The sequence below is a fragment of the Meles meles genome, chromosome 17 (assembly GCF_922984935.1).
Source record: "Meles meles chromosome 17, mMelMel3.1 paternal haplotype, whole genome shotgun sequence".
NCBI lineage: Eukaryota > Metazoa > Chordata > Mammalia > Carnivora > Mustelidae > Meles > Meles meles.
In genome coordinates, this window is record NC_060082.1 from 2,861,053 (window position 1) to 2,867,745 (window position 6,693).

Sequence of the window (6,693 nt, forward strand, 5' to 3'; positions counted from 1 at the left end):
CAAACCTAAAAGTACAGAATGTCACCCATCACAATGCCAGTGCAGCTCTTTCTGCCCACAGGTCCTGTCCCCGTGTTATAATAAAATCACTTTTGCACCAGAAATGTTTCAAGAATTCTTCCTTGGTCATTCACTCAGAAGCCCAAAACTTCAAATCATATCATTTACATCATTTTGTGTCCAATCTGGGGCTTTGGATCCGCTCATCTGGACTCTGATCCTTAATGCGAATTTGATGAGTACTTCCTGTCCTGCCAACTTAACTTTCACTCCAGGAGCTTTTCAAGGAGTATAGTCTTACTGAATACTTCCCTGTCGATTGCTCAGGCTCTAATCCTCTAGCCTGTGGCCACTCTAGGAAGAGGAGAAATCCTGTCTTTTGGCTAGAAGTTAGTACCCTGGCCAGAATGGTAATAAGACCCAGAAACTTGAGGACCTCTCTTTATTCCTTATACAAATTTGCCTGGTTTGGGCACAGGAAAGCTACCTAAGTGACTAGCAAAGCTGCTGATCGTAAGATTCCCATATGAGGCTTCCTCTTCTTTGGTCTAATGTGATCCCCTCCACACCCCTGGCCTAGCCCCTTCTAGCCAAGGGACCTCCACTAAGAACAGCCCAAAACCAGTTAGAATTAAAGCCCAACCAAGGATGTTCCCTAGAGAAACTGGCTGTAAAGCTTACATGTATTGGGATGTCACTTAGATCATGATGGATTTTTATCTTTACTGTTTTTCATTAGTGTCCTCTACTGACAAAACTGGGTAATGTTCTCCTGTAAAGTTTTTCTGATGTTTTCCGTGGTTTAAAAATGGCAGTTTTCTCATGGCACACCACTGCGTTTCAGTCCATTCTCTGGCACCTGTTTGTAGTCTAGAATGCAGTGGGGAAGGAGGGGCTCTTGGCATCCTTCCTGTGGGGCCCTTATGGGATCGCCTTATGGTGATCAATACCAATTCCTTTGAAGGGTGCCTCCAGTTGCTTTTGACACCTGGAACCTCTGACATCCTGGTATAACACCATCCGGGAGTTGGTTGGGGCATTTTTTGGTAATAGACTTTCTCTACTTTTCTAGGAACGTGGGATCTTCTTCTTCAGTCCCCAAGACTCCCCTTTGGAATAATTTTAACCCACTGGGATCAATTCAGATGGCAAGATCTAAAAAAGACAAAAGCTGGAGAGTTAAGATGGTGGAGGAGTAGGGGCACCCTAAGCTTGTGTCTCCCCAACATAGCTACATAGTCATCGAATCATTCTGAACATCAGAGAAGTCAATCAGAGTTCTGAGAGAACAAACACTGCAAGTCTACAAGTAGAGAACTGACCTCCTTCTGGAAGGTAGGAGGTGTGGAGAGTTGACTTGGGGGAGATACAGCTGAGCTATTGCAGCACGGAGTGATCCTGCTTTTGGAGACTACCGCAAGTGTTATAAGGAGCAGAGTGTACAATCTGAACTTGTAGACATCCGCTATTGTGAGGGGCATGCCAGGCTGACAGGTGCTCAGGTGGCAAAGTGGGGCAGAGTGCCAGGAGTGACAGTACAGTTGGGTGAAGACCTCCTGGGCTCCAAGAAGAATACGTGGTGTCAGCGTGCACACTGTTCCCAGGCATAGGTGTGGGGAATCTGGCTCAGAGCAGCGAGTCTTGGTGTTGGATTTCTGATCCACCTTGCCGTAAACTGCAAACAGCTGTGTTTGTGCAACTGCTTTCCTGGGATGGCCAGCAAACAACAAAAGCACAGTAAGACCCTCCCCCAGAGGAACAGTGTGGGTCTGCACCACAGGAGTTCCTAAAATTTGGAGTTCTGAAACTCAATTGCATGCCTGAGGTAAAACAGCTCAGACACAGGCAGGGCGAAAGCAGGATTCACACAGAAACCAGGTACACAAGAAGGGTGATTGATTGCGCTTCTGTAAGGGTTTACTGAAGAGTGGGGGATGCAAACTTACAACTCCTGGACTAGAAAGCTGAGCACATCCCACCCATCAGCCCTGAAAAACATCAGGGAGCAAGGCAGTGCCACCTAGTGGAGTCCAGGGCCACTTACACTGAGTACCACCTCTGTGGTACACCTGTGCTCTGGAGGTGTATCTCTACTCAAAGAAATCAGCGTGAGCATCAACTCATCAGGGAAGGGCACTGACATCAAAATCCAAGAAGCACAGAGAACCCCCATTGAAGTCAACAAAAGCTGACCATTGTCAAGGCATATCATAGTCAAATTTGCAAAATACACAAAGAAAAAAAATCCTAAAAGCAGGAAGAAGAAAAAAGGTCCTTAACCTACAAGGAAAGACCAATGAGGTTCATAGCAGATCTGTCCACAGAAACTTAACAGCCCAGAATAAAAGGACAGGGTATATACAAGTTTCTGAGTGGGAAAAATATGCAGCCAAGAATATTTTGTCTAGTGAGGTTGTCATTCAGAATAGAAGGAGAGATAAAAAGATTCCCAGGAAAAAGAAAAACTAAAGGAGTTTGCGACCACTAAACCAGCCCTGCAAGAAATTTTAAGGGGGACTTTTTGAGTGGGGAAAAGAAAGATCAAAAGCAACAAAGACTAGAAAGGAACAGAGGATATCACCAGAAACACCAACTCTGCAGGTAACACAATGACACTAAATTAATCTTTCAATAATCATTCTGAATGTAAATGGACTAGATGTTCCAATCAAAAGACCTAGGGTGTCAGAATGGATGAAAAAACAAGATCCCTCTATCTGCGGCCTACAAGAGGCTCATTTGAGACCTACAGGCACCTGCAGACTGAAAGTGAGGGGATGGAGAACCATCTGTCATGCTAATGGATGTCAAAAGAAAGCTGGAGTGGCCATACTTATATCAGACTAACTAGATTCTAAAGCAAAGACTGTAATAAATGCGAAGGGCATTATGTCATAATTAAGGGGTCTATCCATCAAGAAGATCTAATAATTATAAATATTTATGTGTAAGTCAATTGTGTAAGTCAATGAAATGTGTAAGTGTGTAAGTGTAATGTATAAGTCAAATGTGTAAGTCAATTAAAAATAAACAAAGAAACCCATTGATAATAATACAATAATAGGGGACTTTAACACCCCACTTACGGCAATGGACAGATCATCTAAGCAGAAAATCAACAAGGAACAATGGCTTTGAATGACACACTGGACCAGATGGACTTAACATATTATTCAGAACTTTTAATTGTAAAGCAGCAAAATACATATTCTTTTTGAGTATTCATGGAGCATTTGCAAGGAACATACAGGGTCACAAATCAGCCCTCAGCAAGTACAAAAAGATTGAGATCATACCATGCATATTTTCAGACCACAATGCTATGAAGCTTGAGGTCAACCACAAAAAAGAAAAAAAAAATTGGAAAGACCTCAAATACATGGAGATTAAAGAACATCCTATTAAAGAATGACTAGGTTAACCAGGAAATTAAAGAATAAATAATTTTTAAAAAGTCATGGAAGCAAATGCAAATGAAAACATGACAGTCCGAAACCCTTGGAATGTATCAAAGGCAGTCCTAAGAGGGAAGTATGATGGAATACAGGCCTACCTCAAGAAGCAAGGAAAGTCTCAAATACACAATCTAATCTTCCATCTAAAGGAGCTAGAAAAGGAACAGCAAATAAAGCCTAAAGCCAACAGAAGGGAAATAATAAAGATTAGAGCAGAAATAGTGATATAGAAACAAAAAACCCCAGTAGAACAGATCAATGAAACTAAGAGTTGCTTCCTCAAAGGAATTCATAAAATTGATAACCCCCTATCTTGACTTATCAAAAAGAAAAAAGAAAGGACCCAAATAAATAAAATCATGAATGAAAAAGGAGATATCACAACCAACAATCATAAACAAAAGTCCTGGCAGGATGGCTTCCCAGGGGAGTTCTGCCAAACATTTAAAGAAGTTTTAATACCCAGTCTTCTCAAACTCTTTCAAAAAATAGAAATGGGAAGAAAATTTCTAAACTCATTCTGCAAAGCCAGCATTATCTTGATTCCAAAAGCAGACAAAGACCCCACTAAAAAGGAGAATTACATGCCAATATCAATGATGAATATGGATGCTAAAATTCTCAATAAAATACTAGCAAATTAAATTGAACAGTACATGAAAAGAATTATTCACCACAATCAAATGGGATTTGTTTTTGAACCCAAGGTGTAGTTCAATATTCATAAATCAACATGATACACTACATGAATAAAAGAAAGGATAAAAACCATAGATCATCTCAATAGATGCAGAAAAATCATTTGACAAAGCACAGCATCAATTCTTCAAAAAAACCCTCAACAAAGTAGGGATATTTGGAATATACCTCAACGTCATAAAGGCCATATATGAAAGACTCACAGCTAACATCATCTTCAAAGATGAGAGCTTTTCCTCTATGGTCAAGAATAAGACAGAGATGTCCACTCTCAACGTTACTATTTAACACAGTACTGAAAGTATTAACCTCAGCAATCACACAACAAAAAGAAATAAAAGGCACCCAAATCAACAAGAAAGAAATCAAACCCACTATATGCAGATGGCATGGTACTCTATATAGAAAACCTAAAAGACTCCACCAAAAAATTGCTAGAATATGTGAATTTAGCAAAGTTACAGGACATAAAATCCATGTGCAGAAATATATTGCATTTCTATACACCAATAATGAAGCAGCAGCAAAAGAAATCAAGGACTCAATCCCATTTGCAATTGCACCAAAAACAATAAGATGCTTAGGAATTCCAAGACCTAGGAATAAACCTAGCTAAAGAGGTAAAATATCTGTAGTCTGCAAACTACAGAACGTTTATGAAAGAAACTGAAGAAGACACAAAGAAATGGGAAAGCATTTCATGCTCATGGATTGGAGGAACAAACATTGTTAAAATTCTATATTACCCAAAGCAATCTACACATTTAATGCAATTCCTATCAAAATACCACCTGCATTTTCCATAGAGCTAGAACAAACAATCCTAAAATTTGTATGGAACCACAAATGACCCCAAATAGCCAAAGCAATCCTGACAAAGCAAAACAAGACTGGAGGCATCACAGTTCTGGATTTCAAGCTGTATTACAAATCTGTAAGCATCAAAGAGCTACCACACGACCCTGCAATTGCCCTACTGCATATTTACCCCAAAGATACAGATGTAGTGAAAAGAAGGGCCACCTGTACCCCAATGTTCGTAGCAGCAATGGCCACAGTTGCCAAACTGTGGAAAGAGCCAAGATGCCCTTCAAGAGATGAATGGATAAAGAAGATATGGTCCATATATACGATGGAATATTACACCTCCATCAGAAAGGATGAACACCCAACTTTAGTATCAACGTGGACGGGACTGGAGGAGATTATGTTGAGTGAAGTAAGTCAAGCAGAAAGAGTCAATTATCATATGGTTTCACTCACTTGTGGAGCATAAGGAATAACATGGAGGAAATGGGGAGATGGAGAGGAGAAGTGAGTTGGGGGAAATCAGAGGAGGAGACGAACCATGAGAGACTGTGGACTCTGAGAAATAAAGGGTTTTGGAGGGGAGTGGGGTGAGGGGTTGGGTGATCCTGGTGGTGGTTATTCTGGAGGGCACGTATTGCATGGAGCACTGGGTGTGGTGCATAAACATTGAATCTTGGAACACTGAAAAATAAAATAAAATTTAAAAAATTTGAAAAGCTAAAAATAAAAGACAGTATGGTATTGGCACAAAAATGGACACATAGATCAATGGAACAGAATAGAGAGCCCAGATATGGACCCTCAACTCTAGGTCAACTAATCTTTGACAAAGCAGGAAAGAATATCCAATGGAAAAAATACAGCCTCTTCAACAAATGGTGTTGGGAAAATTGGACAGCCACATGTAGGAGAATGAAACTGGACCATTTTCTTACATCATACACAAAAATAAATTCAAAATGGATGAAAGACCTAAATGTGAGAAAGGAAACCATCAACATCCTAGAGGAGAACACAGGCAGAACTCTCTTTGACCTCATCCATAATAACTTCTTACTAGACACATTGTCTGAGGCAAAGGAAACAAGAGCAAAAGTGAACTATTGGGACTTCATCAAGATAAAAAGCTTCTGAACAGCAAAGGAAACCATCGCAAAACTGAAAGGCAGTCTGTGGAATGAGAGAAGATATTGACAAATGACATATCTGAAAAAGGGCTAGTATCCAAGATCTATAAAGAACTAATCAAACTCAACACCCAAAAGACATATCATCCAATTAAGACGTGGGCAGAAGACATGAATAGACAATTTTCCAAAGAAAATATCCAGATGGTCAAAAGACACATGAAAAGACGCTCGATATCCCTTATCATCAAGGAAATACAAATCAAAACCATAATTAGATATCACCTCACACATGCCAGAATGGCTAAAATCAACAACACAGGAAACTTTACAGGGGATGGGAAGGATGTAGAGGAGGGGGAACTCCTGGGCACTGTTGGTGGAAATGGAAACTGGTGCAACCACTCTGGAGAACAGTTTGGAGGTTCCTCAAAATGTGAAAAATAGAACTACCCCATGATTCAGCAATTGCAATGCTAGGTATTTACCCAAACAATAAAAAATACAGACTTGAAGGGGTACATGGACCCCAATACTTAGAGCAGCATTACCATCAATAGCCAAACTATGGAGAAAGCTCAAAGGTCCATTGACTGATGAGT